Source organism: Chelonia mydas, chromosome 4 (assembly GCF_015237465.2).
Source record: "Chelonia mydas isolate rCheMyd1 chromosome 4, rCheMyd1.pri.v2, whole genome shotgun sequence".
Taxonomy (NCBI): Eukaryota; Metazoa; Chordata; order Testudines; family Cheloniidae; genus Chelonia; species Chelonia mydas.
In genome coordinates, this window is record NC_057852.1 from 60,579,536 (window position 1) to 60,598,974 (window position 19,439).

The 19,439-nt window shown below is 40.7% G+C and overlaps 1 long non-coding RNA gene across 1 annotated transcript in view; it reads left to right on the forward strand.

Moving 5' to 3' along the window:
- Nucleotides 1–10,981: 10,981 nt before the first annotated feature.
- The window catches only part of LOC122465670, a 28,235-nt gene continuing 19,777 nt past the window's right edge, over nucleotides 10,982–19,439 (forward strand). The window contains exon 1 of the long non-coding RNA XR_006290666.1: nucleotides 10,982–11,124. This is a non-coding gene — a long non-coding RNA (uncharacterized LOC122465670). The remainder of the gene's footprint in view (nucleotides 11,125–19,439) is intronic.

Consider the following 19,439-nt stretch of genomic DNA (forward strand, 5'->3'; position numbering starts at 1 on the left):
ATTCCCCATGCACCGTGTAAGCCCTTAGGTTCAGATGCAAGGAACGTTACTGGGGCATATGAAAAAGCAATGTGCATTCCTCTCCAAATTGTTCAAAAAAGTTTGCACATATTGTATCTAAGAACGGAAGTAGACAGCACAAATAATGCTCTTTGCTGGCTAACTACAGAACATAAAGATTCAGTTATTACAAATATTGCTAAGATGTTTTCCCATTAATAATTGTATAATCCTAGAGGTCCAAGTATTAGTGGGGTAGCCGTGTTAGTCTGTATCCACAAAAACAACGAGGAGTCCGGCGACACCTTAAAGACTAACAGATTTATTTGGGCATAAGCTTTTGTGGGTAAAAAACCCACTTCATCTGAAGCTTATGCCCAAATAAATCTGTTAGTCTTTAAGGTGCCACTGGATTCCTCGTTGTTTCCCAGAGGTCCGAACTCTCACTATGTCCACTTTTTGTCTTTCTACAGTTTCTACTTTTGATGCTAGAGGGGCCTAAACAATCATGAGACTCAGAATGCAAAACAAATGTAAGGCCCATTTTAATTAATTAGAACTCGCAAACTAATTAGCAGATTTATTTGAAATGCCTCAGACAGTTCAGACATTATTCAGACTATGTGCAGAAAATTTAGGCCAGATACACTAGAACAGTGGCTCCCAAACTCTTTTTCTCCAAGGACCCCTTTGGCATCTGACTAAATGTCCTGGACCCCTTTCATTTCTGGTACTACCAGACCTCTCACGCATGGTGTGTGCAAAGTCACACTGTGGGGAGGACACCAATTCTACTGTAATTTCACACAGTGCATGAGAGGTCATGCTATATGAAGGACTTCATCTGGAGAACAAAATGGCATCCTCCATGCAGTGAAAGTGCTGGAACATCGTTGTGGTGCATCCAAGTGGAAGCTGGGTTAGTGCATTGAGATGCTGTATTGTGCCTTTGCACTGTTGAGTGTAGCTAGCCACAACATTTTAAAGCCTGGTCAGAATTAAACAGCCTAAAAACTTTTGGCAGATCTCTGAGCACCTTTAGGAACTCGTTTAACTTCTTTAACCATGTCCAGACTGAAAATGAAATACCTCATATGCTGCAAAAATATTAAAATAGGTCACACAAATAGGTAATTCACTAGTCACACATCTCTAGCATTTAATATACTAATCAAATGCTTAATAACATAGTATTCACTTGGTAAAGTACGTCTCAAAAGGATGGAATTAGTGCGTACTTGGGAAAACTCTAACAATAAAAATCATGCATAGTTTAATGACTATGTAACAAATTGGCCACATCACCTGCACATAAATTCAGCTAAAATAACTAAACTAATTAGATAATAAGGCATAATTTATAAGCATAAATACGAAGGTCTTGGTCAGGTGAAGAAATGTTGTTACATATTAGATCTCAAGTATATATAGTTCAAATAACATTAAGGCATGAAAGAATAGAAACCGAGACTTAAGGCTAACTCTCCATATTTTACTCACCCTTGTGCCTTGGTACTATTTTATTATGTATGATCTTTATGTAAGATCTTCCAATGGCTGTAGAACCTGGGCAACATGTCTGACTTATATAGAGGGTTATGAATGAAATGTCACTCTTAAACCATGAAAGCAAAGACAAACATTCAGACTTTGGTGGACAAATATTTTTTCCATGCAGCATGCTACACTGCACATTATAGCATATGGAAAAATAGTTTTTCAAAAGGTTGTAATTAGGACTGACGGACATTTTTGTTTCATTTCACTAGGAGGCGTATCAGAATTGATGAGAGAAACACTCTAGAGCCTGGTGGTTAGGGCACTTGTTTGGGATGTGTGGGTGACGCAGTTTCAAGTCCCTGCTCTGTCTGATTGGGGACTTGTTTACATGGCAATTTAGTATAGCAAGCTGGGGTATAAATCTATGTCACTCTAGCCTGCCATGCAACACCTGGCTGTGTGGACCCTGCCAGCACCCACTAAAAGTTCTGTAATGCACTTTGATTGACACACTATTGGATTTTTAGTATAGGGTTGCAGGGTGTGACACTTTCTTGGGCCCCCCAAACTATAGGTCATTGTGTCACACTCCTGCCAGAGTAAGAGAGATTTGCTGGCACAGGCTTTGCCTTGAAGATAATTCTTAGTACCCCCCAGAAGAGCACTTGAGTTCCCCTGGAGTATTCAGCCACTGTCACCGGACACTCACAGAAATGACAGACTTTGCTATCTTCAATGAGGCAGCATACACACTGGTGATTTGATTCAACTAAGAATTTACACTCGACTAAATATTACAGCACTGAGATCTACTTATAATAAAACAGAAGTTTGTTAACAGAGGTAGAGATTTAAGTGATATTGAGTAAGGATAGTGGAAACAGATATGGCTACAAATAAAACAAAAGTATAAGCATCTCACCTGCAGCAACCTCTCAGTGTCACCAGCTTCCAGAGCCAGGATCCAGATTCCCTGGATACAAAAAGTGCTGTCCTTTTTGCTCCTTCATTTCTGGATAATAAAAAATATCTTTTTGACACCCCTTCTTGTAGTCCGATAGGTCTCTGAAATGCATTCCCGCTGTTTGTTCCCTGCAGTGCTGGTGCCACATTGTTTTACCATCCTCTTGTTAATTGGATTGTCCTGTTGACTTCAGATGCAAATGAACTCCCATTGTGTTTGACTTGTCCTGCTTACTTTACTTTAGAGCTCTAGGCAGAATCAACATTCCTTTGTCTGGGAAATACTTGTCTATCAACCCTGTCTGGTTGCATAGTTTAAACATATTTTTAGTGCATACACTCAACTTCTTGCCTGACACAGATATATACATCTCACAATCCTTATGATGACCAATAGGATATAAGCTTTTATTTGCTAAATACTGTGACAGCAATGTGTCCGATTTAGTGAGTTTGTCAGGTCTGAAATGTGTGACTGTCAGGCCTGAAAGGTGTGGCTGTGAACCCTCAGTGGGCCTCTGTGGCATATGAGATGTGAGGGATGCAGAAAAATGACTCAGCGTCAAATTGTGATATCACTGGTCCAAGCTGCGGTTTTTTTTTGGAGCTTCCCTGTCCCTGGGGAGTACAAGGTGGCAAAAACATGCCCTGATAGACTTACTGCACAAAGGGCAGCTTGGGCTGCACCACCTTATAGGACAGCGCAGCCTGCTCATCCTGCTGTAGGTGGCCAGCTCTGCAAGGTGGTGCAGAGGGAGGTGGGGCCAGATGCTCACCTTCTCCTTACCCCCTCTGGACATTCTTTGCCCCAGAGGGACAGTGACCAGGAGGGAAGCCCCTGATAAGCTGTCCTCCCTCCTTCCCCATAGCACAGAGTGGATGGTCTGGCCTGGTAAAAATACCTAATCTCTATTTCCTTATGTTAATCCCATAAATAGGGTCTGCTCTACAGATCCTTTCCTTCCAAAGTGCTGTAGTCAATGCCATGCCCTCTATCACACCACTTCCTTTAGGACATCCCACCGCTACTTCTTGGGTCAATCAGTCTTTTCCCTTCAATCTTGATCTGTTGCACTCTTACCCACTTAGTTGTCAGAACAATACTTTACATGACCAAACCATCTGCGTCTGCATTCCTCACACAGTCTTTCTTGCTTACACCACTCATGCATTTCAACAGTCACATTTTTGTGGAACAGATCATTTTGCCTTTGCTTCTTTTTTGTTGCCCAGCATTCAGCACCCTAAACTAAAACTGGATGAGTCATCATTTTAAAGACATTCCCTTTTAATTTTACTGGTATCTTCCTGTCACATGCTACCCCACTTATCTAGTTCTATTTGAGCCAGGCATTTTATTATCCTAGCTCTAATTTTGTCCTCCATTGTCCTGGATTCTGGAACCCAGATGAAAGGTTTGCATTTTCAGTACTATCTTTTCATCTAATTTCAAGGATAATTCTTCAGTTGTTCACAGTATTGAATTCTTATGGAATTAAAAATACCTAATCTGAATGGTTGTATTATTTTAAAATATATTAATCTTGACAGTTGAATGTAAAGTAAGAGTGAAAGATTGCCTTTCCTGTTAGACAGTGCTGAAAAATGGGAAGTTTCAAAGCTGTTATAAATTTTTTGTTGTTGTATTTTAAAAAAATTATTGATTAACTGAACAGTTGGTTAAACACTGTTAAATGTCATTGTTTTCATTGTGGGTGAAATTTTAACCCCTAAGTGATTTAGAAGCCTAAGTCTCATTAAAACTTAATGAGACTTAGGCTTCTAAGTCACGTAAGCACTTTTATAGAACTTCATGTTACAAGACCTTTTGAAACTCTTTGATTGCCATGATTGCTGAATAGAGGAAGTTTATTCATTCAGTCCTACTTTAATGAAGCAAACTGGCTCCATGGGGGCAATGTCAAAGGGCCAAGTTCCGTGTGTTGTGCATAACTTTGATTTTACTCCTTGGTGCAGTGGCTACACTCTGCAGGGAAGTGAAAACTTCCTATGCTCTACATTCCTTAGGCAGTATGCAGCACATTACACTGATGTGCACCAGTCGGAATCAACTATTGGATTGGCTGTGGTGATGTGTTGGCTGTCAGAAATAGGACCCCCTGCATGCGGTTCATGATACATCCACCATATTGATCACAAAAAGTGCAGGCAGTTGTGCTAAAGAACCACTATTTGAAGTATATATAAGCAAACGTGTACCATGGAATTCTCACAGTCAGTTAGGAAGAGGAACAGGTGAGAACTGTCTGATGCTAATGTACAAATTACTGTAAGCTATGATTAACTACAGTCACTAATATACTGAAGGGAGTAAAAATATTTGGGGAATATTCAGACGACTCCCTAACAATGCTGGAGAGAGATTCTGTACAGCAGGAATACATTTAAAAAGTCTGTTTTGAAGGTGTTCAGGGAGCCTGGTTTCACTGGTTACCAATTCTCCTCTCTCTGGCTGATACCCACTTCTCAGCAGAGGGCCCCCAGACAGCCTATGCAGTACGCAAGTCCCACTTAAGGCCTAGGTTGAGGGCTGAAGTGGGAATTATTGCTACACAGGCTCTATGCTGGCCTTCTGCACATGAGTGAATTCTACCCTCTATGTACATGTAACTCCTGTCTACAGATCTCAGTAGAAGTTATAAACACATAGGATGAGAATAAATTTAATGTGTAATTTACCTTTGGATCTGAGATGAAGCAGACAGTAATGGAAATACCTCAGTAATTAGTTAAATTTAGTAGATTTATTTCAGATGACATACCGGTAAGTAAACAGATGGCATTATATAGTGATGTTTTCTTTGCAGACTAAAATAACTGAGCGAGTCAATGGCCAGTGTTTAATTTGTAATGAAAGAGGTGCCAGCGCTCAAGCAATTTTTTTACGTACACAACTGACGTAGCAAGCCCAGAGATTCTGGGGCTATGAACTGCCAAGCCTAGAGGTGCTGGGGCTCAGCCCTGGCAAGCTCTGGCACAAATTAAACACCATCAATGGCTCACCTGTTAATCCTCTTCACTGCCCTGCATGAGGTTTGGTTTTTAGAGTGACCTCTGGGATTCCACGCGACCCCTCAGGATGGCGGGTGAGGCAGAGCCAACACATTGATGCCTGAGGTCTCCTCTACAAAAAAATTTCTCCTTTAATATTTATAGTGTAATTTCAGGTCCCTCTAAAGAAGCCGATAAGGAAGTCTGAATTAGCAGAACTGTTTTATTTGGATGTTTTCCACTAGGGTCAAGGACTCTGAATGTGGAAGACTCCAGAACTCTGGCATCTCTGTTCAGATGAAACCTGGGTTTAGGACTTTAGATCAAATGTCACCTGGGGACAAGCTTAAACATCTGTATGTGTGTTAATTATTTATCTGCCCATAGTTATATATCATACTCAGAAGAGAGGTGAAGTTATAAACTGGGACTGGGGGAGGAGCGAGAAAATTGTGATTGAAACTAGCCTGATAATGAGCATGTCTATAAATCCACCTGCAAGAAAAAAAAAATCTCTAAGCTTTTTATTTGAAAAAGAAACATTTTCCTTTAAAAGACAGGGAAGAAATGGCCCTATTTAAAATAAAAGAAAGAAAACCTGCTGATTTAACTGAGCAGAATGAAACATACCCAGCAAAAACGAAGAAAGAAAAAGGAAAAAACTAAAATGTTAGCAGAGCCTTGATTATTGGCAGCAGAGGGATATTAGCCAGCTTATAATGGATTGTCAGACTAGGTTCTTGTTTGTATAACTTCCCAAGTTCCTTTTATTGAGTCAACATCTTGCCATCTGGGATGGAGTGGAAAGAACATTTTGTTTAAAAAATAAAATAACTTTAAAGATCAGTTAAATTTGTTAGTATTATACGTGAAGAAATGAAGTGTTTAAAAGAAAAACATACTTTTCTGAGTAAAACGTTTGTTTTTGTTCTTTACACATCTAAGTTTGAGTTCGTTTGTTAAATGACCTTTCATTATTAAATCATAGAGGTTTTCCCCTATAAACTTAAAAATATTGAAAAATATGTAGCATGAAAAAAAATTCACCCACTTGGAATTCATTGGATTTTTGTGTGATATTTTTAACCTTTGGGTGATGAACAAGAACGTGTCCTCAGAAATAACTCTAGGGCTAACTGTCAAGACAATATACTTGGGTTGCATGTAGCATCAGCAATCATGTGTCCAATTGGGTACATGACTGCACTTTAACATTTTCAAAAGGTAGTACTTGGTATCAAATAAACTATTGAATACCTGAATTGAATGCATGGTAAGCCTGGACACATCTTCAATACCAAATGCTATTGGACTTCCAGTGTAATTAGTTGTGTGCCCAAGTCCAGTCATATTTGAAATCAATGTCAATTAGGCACCTAAATACCTTAGAGAATATGAGCCATTTGATGGATTTATGTGCACAAGAGCCATTGGCATTGATCGGAACAGCATGTGCATATCTAAAACTGAGTATGGTCCCATGTCAAGAAATTTGCATATGATCATAATTATGATTTATTTAACACTATGGTAGGAACTGATTGTGGGTCTATTCGAAAGCCCATTGAAGTCAATGGGTAGTCACCTATTGACTTCAATGGACATTGGATCAGGCCTTAATTTCTCACTTTCCTAATCCAAACATCTGATAATTCTCAAAGCAAACCTGGTAGCTTTCTTACACTTCTCAGCAAAGCTTTAATAGCAGGGAGTTGTACTGGTATCTCACACTGTTAGACTTCATCAGTTTTAATGTAAGACGTGGTACAGAAGCCTGGTGCTGGCTCTCTGCACACTAGTGAATTTTTTCACCATGGAGAACATACAAACATTTGGCTTCTGCTCTCCTGCTGGGAGCAATGTAGACAAAAGTGGATAGGAAAGGACGCAGCAGAGGCAGGTGCAAAACATAAACCTCTCATGTGCCAGGACAGAGATTGTGCTTCAGGGAAATAGTTTCCTTTATGCTCCTTCTGGGGTGGACTGACTCTATGCTGTTCTCTTACAAGGCTTGATTTAAAAGTTCCATGGAGAAGCACATAATTTTCTATTATAATCTAAAAGTAATTAGAGTAATACCCATAGCACCCTATTAGTTTCATCCATTTAAATTCCATCTATAAGAATAGTTTCTGTATTAGTAAAATTGTATGTATGTTCTTATATCATGGTTGTGTGCTTATTTGCTAATTTAAGAAGTTTAGTACACCATAATCTATCTCTGGGCTCTTAGTGAGACATAGGAAACTTTTACATTGCTTTCTTTGTAGTGTTTTTTCTTCCACTTAAAAACAAGTTAGGGGGAAAGAGATTTAGTTTTGTATTAATTTGAGATTTTTTGTTGTGCTTTAGAAAATTACCTTTGTTTTATTTTAAGTGAAAAGCAGTCACCAGCGGCAAACTACATAAAACAAAAAAGAAATGAGGAACAGCAAAGAAATATAGTGTAAGACATAAAACAATGTAAATCATTATAATATACACATGTATTTATCCTACAGAATTATATTTTTCACCAAGCCCGGTCCACAATACAAAGTACGTATTCAATTGGGATAACTAAGCTCTAGTGTATAAGGATGGAAGTACCACTTAAGTCTCAGCCGAGCCTTTACCGTAGGGCCTTATGTAAGACTTCTGCATTGTGGGGAATTTTGTCCATAATAATTGTAACTAACTAGATATGTGAATAACCAGCTAGTTCCTCTTTGTGTAGTTGCCTCTGGCCTGTCCTGGCATGTTTGGTTCATCAGGGTTTGCACTTTCTGAGATTGGTTGATTAGGAATTTGTGGTTCCTGCAACACTGAGAATGCCAAGAAAATTCCTGTGAGAATTAACAACAAAAAAAGAGACTATTCACCTCCATTCCTTCGAGGCTTTAGCTACTCTCACTTCCCTTTAGGTAGCCACAAAAATGTTATGCAGTGAAATAATTTACAGTGACACACAAGACCATATTTGCAATAGGTAGTGATTATTTTTTGTGCATTTGCTTTTGCACATGCAATCACTGTATGTGTTACACAAATAGAGCATTTACATCTGCAGATGGATATTGAGTCCCATTTGTGGATACATCACAGTAATAGAAATGCAAATAAATAAGCAAATATGTGGGCCTCTGTGATTGGATACAAAACCCTCACAACTGGGCAATATAGGTTTCATGTGGGCTCAGCTGCCCTCACCATGCCATATCTGTCAGAGATGTCAGGCCATAAGGGAGAAGCTTAAAAGGGGAAACCCAGCACATTTGGTGGTAGAGCAGAGCTCCCTTCCCTACCCCAATGCCTGAAGAGAGGGTTGATAGAAGGCAGGAGCATCTCAGGTAACTGCTGCCCTGGTAGCTCTCCAGGAAGAAAGGGAGGGAAGATGGGCCCACCTCACTTTTGAGGGGACTATTCCTCTATACTTTGGCTGTGAACAGCATTGGATGCCATAGCTTGACAAGCTCTGTCTGAAGGAAGAGAGCTTTACTGCAGTCATAGGGTGATTCGTTTGTATTAATTTCCCTTTCTCTTTTCGTTGACACTCTGGAAGGGGTGAACTATCTGGGACTCAGCTGGAGAGCTGAGCCTCTTATGACTGGAATTTGGTGGGGAAACACCTGGATGTTGCTGAGCAGAGTGCTGATGCCCAGCCCTAGGGAAGGAACCCTATTGAAAGCCTCATGCTGTAAAAGTTTAGACTTCACATTGAAGCTTATGAGTAATTTAATTGCCCATCCATTGACAGGAATGAAGACCATTTATACCTCATTTAAAGATGCTGGGCCTGAGTCTCAGCTACAATAGGGCCTCATTACACTCTTCTGGCAGTGTAAAGGGGCCTAGGTATGGGTGGAAATATAATTTGCATCCCCATTAAGGCCCCTTACACTGCCCATTCAGTGTAAAGGGGCCTTGGAATAAATGAGAACTAGGCCCATCGCTTGTCTTTCCAGTCTTTTCTAGTCAGCACTGCATCAGCTTACTTTGAAAGTTTCCTTTCTGACTATAAGGACTAAACACTTAATTTCTTTTTACCACTGCACATAAGTTAAGGCATGCCTATTTCCCATAATAAAGGTGGAGTCTTCCACTTACAGTGGTTGTACTTAAAAAGATTTTATCACCTGTATTATTGGTATTCCCCAGTACTTGTATAGGAAATCTTCAATAACACTTTAGGGGGGAAAAAAAGTGAACATAAGGTCTGATCCAAAGCCTATTCAAATCAGTGCAAAGATTCCCTTAGATTTCAGTGGACTTTGGTCCTGCCTATAGTTCCTAAAAGTGCACTTAGTAAAAGTTATTTTAAGAATATATTTATATACTGAAAGGATATATTTATGGAAAGTTTTATTGCAGATACCATAAAAACTGAATTAAGTTTGAAAACCTAATTGGAAACCTATATAGTAGTTAAACCACAACGATAGTATTGCATGCATGAAGAAAAAGTGAAAAGAAAGAATAACGGCTATAATCTTTTGAAGTTAGATGCTCCCATGTACCACAGCTAAGAACATATCAGAATGTGGTTTGAGGTTTCAAATTTTTGTGTTGGGTACTAGTCTGAGGAAAAGGTGAGTCATGAGGAGGTCAGAGAAAAGTATTCTCCCAGTAGACATATTTTAGAGTTGGAATCATGGATTCCTTTAGTAGTATGAAAATCTCTTCACTGCTCTTAGGTAGTGTACCTAATGAGAGGTTTCAATGTAACCTGTGCCTCTGGCTTCTCTAGTCTTTTTCATGTGGATCCAGGTAAAAATCATTCCCAAAAGCACCTGTACATTTAGAAAACTGAACTTTCCTCCTCACGTTAGGTATTTTATGGCCCCCAGTAGATTGTACATTTGGCAAGGCCCCAGAACCCCGTATCTAGTCAGAGCTGATCAATATGTGTTTCTTGGCAATAAACATACAAATCAGTGCTCACCTGGCCTTCTAGAGCTGCATGCCAGGCTATTGCGAACTACATTCTGTGCCGGGGACAGAAAAGGAGTAGTGTTGGGGAGGGGGCATGAGAAATTAAGAAATAAGAAATAATTTGACCTCAACATGATCTCTACTACATGGTGATATTCACATACTACCAATGTGTAGACTCTCAAGTGAAGATGAAGTCTCTGCAAATTTAACTGGGCAAAGTGTTTTTGAGATATATAAATCCTCAACCTGTCTGCTCTTGGCAGTTTTTACTTTACTGAACCAAATCCAAATGCTTGGCTTGTTTATGGTTTACTATTATTTCAGGGACTCCACAGTGCCTGGGATGGACGAGAACAATCATCCAGTGTATTCTAGGCAGATGAAGGAAAACACACAAGACTGGGTTTGACCTGATTTGGGTCTGTTGCTGATTCAGATGCCAGCTGAGGATGTCACAGACTTGCTGGTCTTCAGGGTTCAGTCTGTGATGGATCAGCTACCCCTAGTTGATCCTAATTGGCTGGAGATCAGGTGGTTTAGTTATTAGCTTCAGCTGGAGATTATCAGAAAGAGCTGGGTGAGCCTACTTGGAGAAGGAGATGGGAAATGTTTTCTCTCTGAAACAATTTGAAGGAAAGCTGAGAAGATGAAAGGGAAGAAGAGCAGGCCAGTTACTCTCAGGCTGAGCTGGAAGCCTGATGAGAGGCAGGAGCTGTGATGAATCTGCACCCCTGGGTAAGAGGAGGAATATGTCAACCCCTGGACAGGGATGTGCATTGAGGTGCAAGAACCGGGGTGTGTGTGTGTGTGTGTGCAAACTGTTGAGGGTCAAGGAGTGCCTGCAAGGAAGAGGCCCCTGCTGAGCCTGGTTGGGATGAAGATTCAGTTTTTAATATTCGTTGGATTTTATTAAAGGACTCTGGGGTCCCAGCAGGGGCAGGATTCTGTAAAGTGGTCAGGCTACTCCTATGCTTGGAGGAGGCTGAAGAATAGTGTGGGGGAGGGAGGAAGCCAGAGGCAAAAATTGCTGCAGCAGCGCAGCTATGTAGGAAGGAACGTATTGAGTTAACAACATTGCCACTGGGAGACTTAGGCTACCTACCACTCATTAATGGAGATGGCATTTGGGTCAAGATTCTAGGCAACTGGTACCCAACTCAAGTCAAATCAATTCCTGAGTGTTTTACTTCCCATATCCCCCTGAATGACTTTTCTCTTCCAGCTCTCATCCTCTACGTGCCCTTCTCATTGCCCTAATTTCCTGTAATATGATACCAATCAATATGTTCCATACATAACAAAAGCATATGCAGCACATATAACTAAATACTTACACCATTTAGTACCAATCATTTTCATGTGACTGTTCAAGAGCTTGTAAAATTTACAAGTAAGCAAATTGTAGGTGGCAATTGTGGACCGAGCCTTAGGAATCGGAAACTAGGGTTCTCTTCCTCTTCCCTCTGCTACTGATTTGCTGTGTGACCTTTCATCAGGTCCTAAATGGTGTGTCCAACACCTGAGGCAGTCAATGAAAGATTTATGGCCTTCCCTGAACCAAACCTTTAATTGCTGTAAGTCTCAATTCCCTCCTCTGTAAAATATGGATCATAGTGCTTGCTCAACTGCTCTTGTAAAATGTTTTGAAATACACAGATGAAAAGTGCTATCTAATGGTGAAATTCATTCTTGTACAGAAAGCCACTACTAGGTGCTATTCAAGTCTTGCTTAAATCCTCAAAATAAGGCTTAAATAGGACTTAATGGCACATAGGCCAGGTGCTGGTCCTCTGTTCAGAGATGTCATCACCCTATGTGCACAGTTTAATACTATTTATTCTGTTTCAAGTTTTGAAATGCAGAAGTCTCCAACAGTGATATGTGCCTGCAGCTTTGATTTCATCTAACAAAGTTTTTTAGTGTAAAAATTTCCTTAAGTGTTTTCAAATGGTCCTAAGGCCTGCTGAAGAGGAGTCCTATAACTGCAGACCTTGGAACAGGGGTAGGCAAACTATGGCACGGAGGCTGCATCCAGTCCCTCAGATGTTTTAATCTGGCCCTGAAGCTCCCACTGGGGAGCAGGGGCCAGGGCTTGCCCTGCTCCAGCACTCCAGCCAGGGAATGGGACCAGGGATTGGCCCTGCTCTGCATGGCTCCCAGAAGCAGCGGCATGTCCCCCCTCTGCCTCCTACACATAGGAGAAGCCAGGGGGCTCTGCACGTTGCCCCCACCCCAAGCACGGCCCCCGCAGCTCCCGTTGGCCGGGAACCCATTGGCTGCAGGGGCAATATGCAGAATCGCCTGGTCATGCCTCTGCGTAGGAGCCAGAAGAGGGACATGCTGCTGCTGCTGCTTCCGGGAGCTGCTTGAGGTAAGTGTTGCCCGGAGCCTGCACCCCTGTCCCCCTCCTGGGCCCCAAACCCCTGCCCCGATCCCTTTCCCACCCTCCAAACCCCCCTTGGTCCCAGCCCAGAGCACCCTCCAAACCCCCAACCTCTCAGCCCCAGCCAGAGCCCTCACCCCCCACATCTCTAGCCCCAGCCTGGATCCTGCTCCTGCACCCTGAACTCCTCATTTCTGGCCCCACCCCAGAGCCTTCACCCCCAGTTGGAGCCCTCACCTCCTCCCACACCCCAATCCCCAATTTCATCAGCATTTGTGGCCCGCCATACAATTTCCATACCCAGATGTGACCCTCAGGCCAAAACGTTTGCCCACCCCTGCCTTAGTAGGGCCACAAGAATGGAGGCCACCTTAAGGGCAGCAGATGTAATTGGTCCTGGTTTTGGCATGGCACCTACAAGAGGGAAATGCTTCGCAGCACCTCTCTTGTGTGTGTACTACAGTGGGGCCAGCGACAATCTGTTTGATAGTAAATAATGCTGTTGATGCATAGTAAGGAATAATATCCAACTTTCTGTCACGGAAGAGCTAACATGAGGAAAAAGCAATAAATTATTTTATCCACTAAGGATTTATCTAGACATGGAGTTATTCCAGAACAGCAATTAAAGAAGAACTCCATGTGTGGATACCTTTAGTCCAGAATAAGAGTGCCTTTTTATGAACTAGCTTATCTAGCTTTGGAAGTAGATTTAGAAAAAGGCACTCTTATTTTGGACTAAAGGTATCCACACATGGAGGTTTTTCTGCTTTAAATTCTTTCCCTAACTTATTCTGGAATAATTTACGTTAGACAAATCCTAATAAAGTCACTTAGTTATAATCACTGAAGTGAACAAATGTAACTCTGAATGCCATTTAAGTCAGTGGCAAAACTCCCATTTTCTTCAGTGATGTCAGGATCTGGCCCGCAGAGCCTGTTAAGTAAAAAGGTGTCTTTATTGCACAGTCCCTCTTCAGAGTAGAACAGTACTTTGAGTCTGTTCTTTCTAATTTACTCTCAGCAAAGTCTGTGCTCTTACTGAAGTTTGAGAATTTCTCACAGGTGGTTTGCAGAATTGGGGCACATTCACTACTAAGCATACACATGGTACAAATGTGTAAACTAGATACCATTAACTTGGGTTTGATAGAGACTGGGAGTGGCTGGGTCATTACACATTGAATCTATTTCCCCATGTGAGGATACTTAACACCTTCTTGTCAACTGTCTAAATGGGCCATCTTGATTATCACTACATTTTTTTTTTTCTCCTGCTGATAATAGCTCATCTTAATTAATTAGCCTCTTACAGTTTGTATGGCAACTTCCACCTTCTGTGTATGTGTGTGTATGTGTATATATATTCTTACTATATGTTCCATTCTATGCATCCGATGAAGTGGGCTGTAGCCCACGAAAGCTTATGCTCTCATAAATTTGTTAGTCTCTAAGGTGCCACAAGTACTCCTGTTCTTTTTGGGGATACAGACTAACACGGCTGCTACTCTGAAACATGGTACAAATAGGACACTTTGTTCAGAATACACACAAGTTCATACTTGTACACTATCATATATGTAGCTTGGGTCATCTAAGCTCACAAAAAGATCTTTAAAAAGAAAAGAAGTACTTGTGGCACCTTAGAGACTAACAAATTTATTGTATATCTGTTACTGGTGAGTGCTGGAGGACCATGGAAGCCCTTCTTTTTCTGATCTAATATCTTCTGCTAGCTTATTTTGGAAATGTGGCTCCAGTGAGACCTTCTAGTAGTTAGTGGAATGACCTTCATATACCAGTACAAATACCATATGACTGATATTATTATGCATGATAAATGTATATCTCCAGTCAAACTGAAATTATTACATGAATCTTATGTAGGGGAAATAGGTGAATATACAATTATATGCAGAATATGCCATTTTAATTAAACTCTATTTGTTGCTAGGATCTTATGCAAAAGGGGGGAGGGCTAGCTTAGTGGGGGGAGGGATAGCTCAGTGTTTTGAGCATTGGCCTGCTAAACCCAGGGTTGTGAGTTCAATCCTTGAGGGGGCCATTGAGGGATCGGGGCAAAAATTGGGGATTGGTCCTGCTTTGAGCAAGGGGTTGGACTAGATGACCTCCTGAGGTCTCTTCCAACCCTGATATTCTATGATTAACAGTTATGCAAGATCATGAATGTTTTATGTAAAATTTCAAATTAAATATTATGTAGGGGAAATGTGTGCAGGTTGAGAGATCTGCTTAAAACATGCCAACATTACAACATGGTTACAGTTTGCAGTGTAGTTGAGAAGCACCCCTACTATGAATTTGTCCTCTGATTAAATCATAATTGTAGTGTAGGTGAGCCTTAATTATAAGGATTGTACATGGTGTTGCTCTAATTTAGAGAACTAGGTACACTGTTTCAATATGTCTTCGAGTATTAGTAGTCAACTAACTGCCAAAGCATTGTCTGCATCTGGTAGTGTGATTTCTCATGTCTGAAATTTAGAAAGAGGATGTTGTCCATCTGGGGTACTATATAAAACCAGAAGTATTAGAGCAAGTTTAAACATTTTCCCAAAGTTATACGTACAGTAATATAATTTCAGGCTAAATTAACCTCATCCAGTTGCTTCTGGACAACCAAGTCACATTGCATCACTTTTGAAATTAATATATTTCCTTCTTTCTCTGTATGTATTAAATTGCTTCCACATGTATTCCATATTTAACAAATTTATCATAGAAGTCTTATTGTCACTTTAAATTACTCTGCAATTAGGTCAGACCCAGGGTTCTCAGACTTTTTCATAACCTGGATCACATTTTAATAGTGTGTTTTGTATACACCCCCCTGTCCCATCTGTGATTGCATAACATCCCTATGGCAACTACAGCTGCTGCCTACATGGAAACGTAAAGTTAGTAAAATATTTTATGCATTTCTAGCTCTCTAAATGCCATTTAACAGCTGAGAATAAGGAGGAGCCAGAACTGTGTGACCAGCCAGTTCTACACCAATCCCTGCCAACTGTTCCGTGGACTATAGTTTAGGAACATTGGGATTTGACAACATCATTTTTGTATTTGAGTGGCAGGTGCCTGTCTTCACTCTTATTAATTTTTTTTTTCTGATTAGTAGGCCCTGACCTTTCTAGATGTTCCATGTCTCTTTCTTTTTTTGTGTGTGTGTGTGCATGCGTGTGGCGGGGCAGAAGCTGGAAGTCTAAACAGAAGTTAGGTAGCCCTCTCCCAGTCACAACTGGTTGGGTTGTAGAGCTCCACTGGCAATGAGCAAGGGACCAGAGGCCAGACACTATCTCTTTCTGAGGTGCTTGTCTACAAACAGGAAATTAGAAGTAGGGCTGGGCAAAAATTTTGTTTCTGTTTTCAACTAACAGATTTTTTCATTAAATGTCTTTATGCAGAAAATTGAGGTTTTTCATCAAAGAACTGAATGCCTGAAAACTGAAATATTTTGATCTGGATATGCTGCCATGGTGCCTCATGGGAGTTTGGGAACATTAGGCAACCAGTTTCCTCTATGGGCTGGGCTGGGCTCCCCCCTTCTGGATTATATCTCCCATGAGGCAGCATAGCCAGGGATTCTCATTTTGCACTGCTTCCCCTTTCCAAGAGAAGAGATTGCAGCGTATGATGGGAGATGTAGTCTGAGCATGGAGCCCTGCCCCCAGAGAAAAATGGGAGCATGAGGCATTGTAGTAGCATTTCTGAATAGAAATTTTTCAGTTTTCAAACAAAATATTTTGGTTTTCAGCAGATTTATTGATATATATAACTTTACTTCCAAACTTCTGCAAAAAGAAGGACAGTGGTGATAGTCACAATAGACACTGCTTCCCACAGCTCCGATTGGCCGGGAACAGCGAACTGCGGCCACTGGGAGCTGCGGGGGGCCATGCCTCTGGATGGTCAATGTCAGCAAAATGTCTCTCGGCCTGCAATCAGCTTACCCTGATGGGCCGCATGTGGCCCGCAGGCCTCAAGTTGCCCACCACTGGTCTAACTCTTAGGTGTTCTGCCATCTAGTGGAATTTATAACCCTGAGTTAGGTGCTCAGGCTCCCTGTACAATGCATAAGGAGAGTTAAGTGCCTAAAAATGGGATTCACAGAATTGTGAATTGACCCAGGTTCAAAGCCCCACTCTGCCTGATGGCAAGCAGAGACTTGAACTCAGGCTTCCCAAGTGAGTGCCCTAACCATTAAGACAGACCCATGCCAGGAAAACCTAATCTCACTTTTTGAAGCTGGTCCACGGTGTATGAGATACTCTAGCTCCTCTCTATTTATTAGCATATTTGTGACAAAGCTATATGGACTGGAGATGAGGGTATCCAGAGGATTATCATAAGTGGGGTGGAGGGGTCACTTATTCTCAGGCTAAGTAGCTTTTATTATTTGCTTTATTATCTATGACATTCCCACAGTGCTCCCTGTAGACTTGTTGCTCTAAATATGGATTTCTGCTTTCTGCTTGCTACAACCCTTACTAGACTGGAAAGTGTCAGAGCATGAGTGTCACTGCTTCTAGCATGAGGTGGGCTGAGGTGTAAACAAATGTATATTACCCTAGGGAAATTACTTCAGTTATCTTCCGTAGTTTTCTTTTATCTGAAAGAACATTTAAAAATGTTTCTCCTTTCCTGTCTCAGATTTGAACCTGATGTAGGGGGTTGAGATTGGGATGCAGGAGGGCAGGGAAGGACTGAGGGGAAGACAGTAATAACTATCTAGGTTGGTTAAGAGTCTTACTCTTGGAGAATTTCTGTCAGAGGCAGGAAATGAGATTTCAATCTTTTCACAGAGGTCAGCATGCAGGGAAGGATTGGAAGAGCTTGTGAAAGCAGGGGAAAATCATGGTGTTCCCTTTTTAAAAAGAAGCTGGAGACTGTTTTGAAAAAATACAGGACATCTAATGTAGAGGGTCAAGCAGGCAACTACAGACACAGATTGCATGGCCTTGTGTTAGAAACATTGGCATCTGGAATCAAAGTGCCATTTAAATAATATATAAACTATTAAATTTCCTCATTACTGCAAATAGCATTTGGAGGACCTATCCCTATTTGAGTCGTCTTAGGATTGCAAAAAGAAAAGGAGTACTTGTGGCACATTAGAGACTAACAAATTTATTTGAGCTCAAATAAATGTTAGTCTCTAATGTGCCACAAGTACTCCTTTTCTTTTTGTGAATACAGACTAACACGGCTGCTACTCTGAAACCTGTTCTTAGGATTGAAGTATGTACCTACCACAGTGATCGTCTATAGTGTACTACCTAATCCACTGGGCAGTGTATTGACTTTAAAAACCAACATTAACACACGACCTGGCCCAACATATTTTTAAATCTGATAGCTGCTCAGAAGTCTTTGTGAAATATCATTAGTGCAGTTGTAATTCCTCTCCATGTCCAGTCCTGTTTTTTTTTTCTTTGAATGGCTAGGGGGTATGTTCCCCCCCGTCCCTTGTATCTTTCTACCTTCACTGAGCTGACTTTGAGTTGTTGTTCTCGGCTTATAGCAGCTCATGTCAGGAAATCCAATACCATCTCTGTCTGCCCCCGCCCCAAAAGGGAGGGGGAATGGAATGAGGCAATGAACAAGAAATTTCTCTTTCTAAATATGCCACCATAAGTAGTTTTGCTATAGAAACTTATGCCCAGATGAGTTGTGCAAAGTAAAGAAACTGCCTGCCTGGTAAGTAAGTAAATTGGTTTAGTCATGCTAGTTGTACATTGTATGATCAGTTGGAATAACCAAACCCACTTTTAATCCTGAGCTTTCATGATCAGAACCTACATTCATTACATTAGAAAAATGTTTAGCAATGTACAGCCTGAAAGATGAGCCTTATAATAAATATTTGTCTCCTCATGGACACTCATGAGTCCCTCCGACTTCTCATATGATTGTTTTATTTAAAATCTATAAAGTTTCTGTTATAAAAGAAAAGACTGGAATTTGTTATAGTAAGTGGCAATTACCAAAGACCAGGAGTAAAATTTTATAGGACCATAGAAAAAGGATGAAGTGTCAAGGCAGGCCAATATTGTCCGACTGAAGCCAATTATAAAGGTCATAGGGCTTATTGGGGGTGGGGAGCTCTGTAGGAGGAGGGTAGTAAAGGTTCCACTAGAAGGTTGGTGGTCATTGAAGTCAAACTTCCAAATGAGCCTGCAGTGGTTAGCTTACTTCCAAACTCCTGTAAAAAGAACTATAGTGCTGATATTTGCAATATGCACTGCAGAATTTGCACAGCCCTAGTTCATCCTTTTTACTGGTACATATAGAAGAAAAGCTATCTGAAGGAAATGACTTTCTAAGCCTTTCTAGTGTTTAGAGCTAGTGTACAGTATAATTTTGAAAAATAAGAAAGCTACATGTATCTATGGATAATGAAATAGCATGCATAAGATATTACTACAGAATTTATATTAGAACTACAATTAAATCATGTTTAGGGTTTGTACTAGAGATGGTTTTAAAAAGTGGTAAATATTAAAGGGAGTCTTTCAAAAACATTTTTTATTTTAAAGAACAATATTATGAAATTTGACTCTTAAATTCTTTCCAGTTGTATTGCTGATTGAAAAGCCTGAAAATCTTTTGAAAATTGTTGACCAAGCTTTTGACAGGGGACACTTAA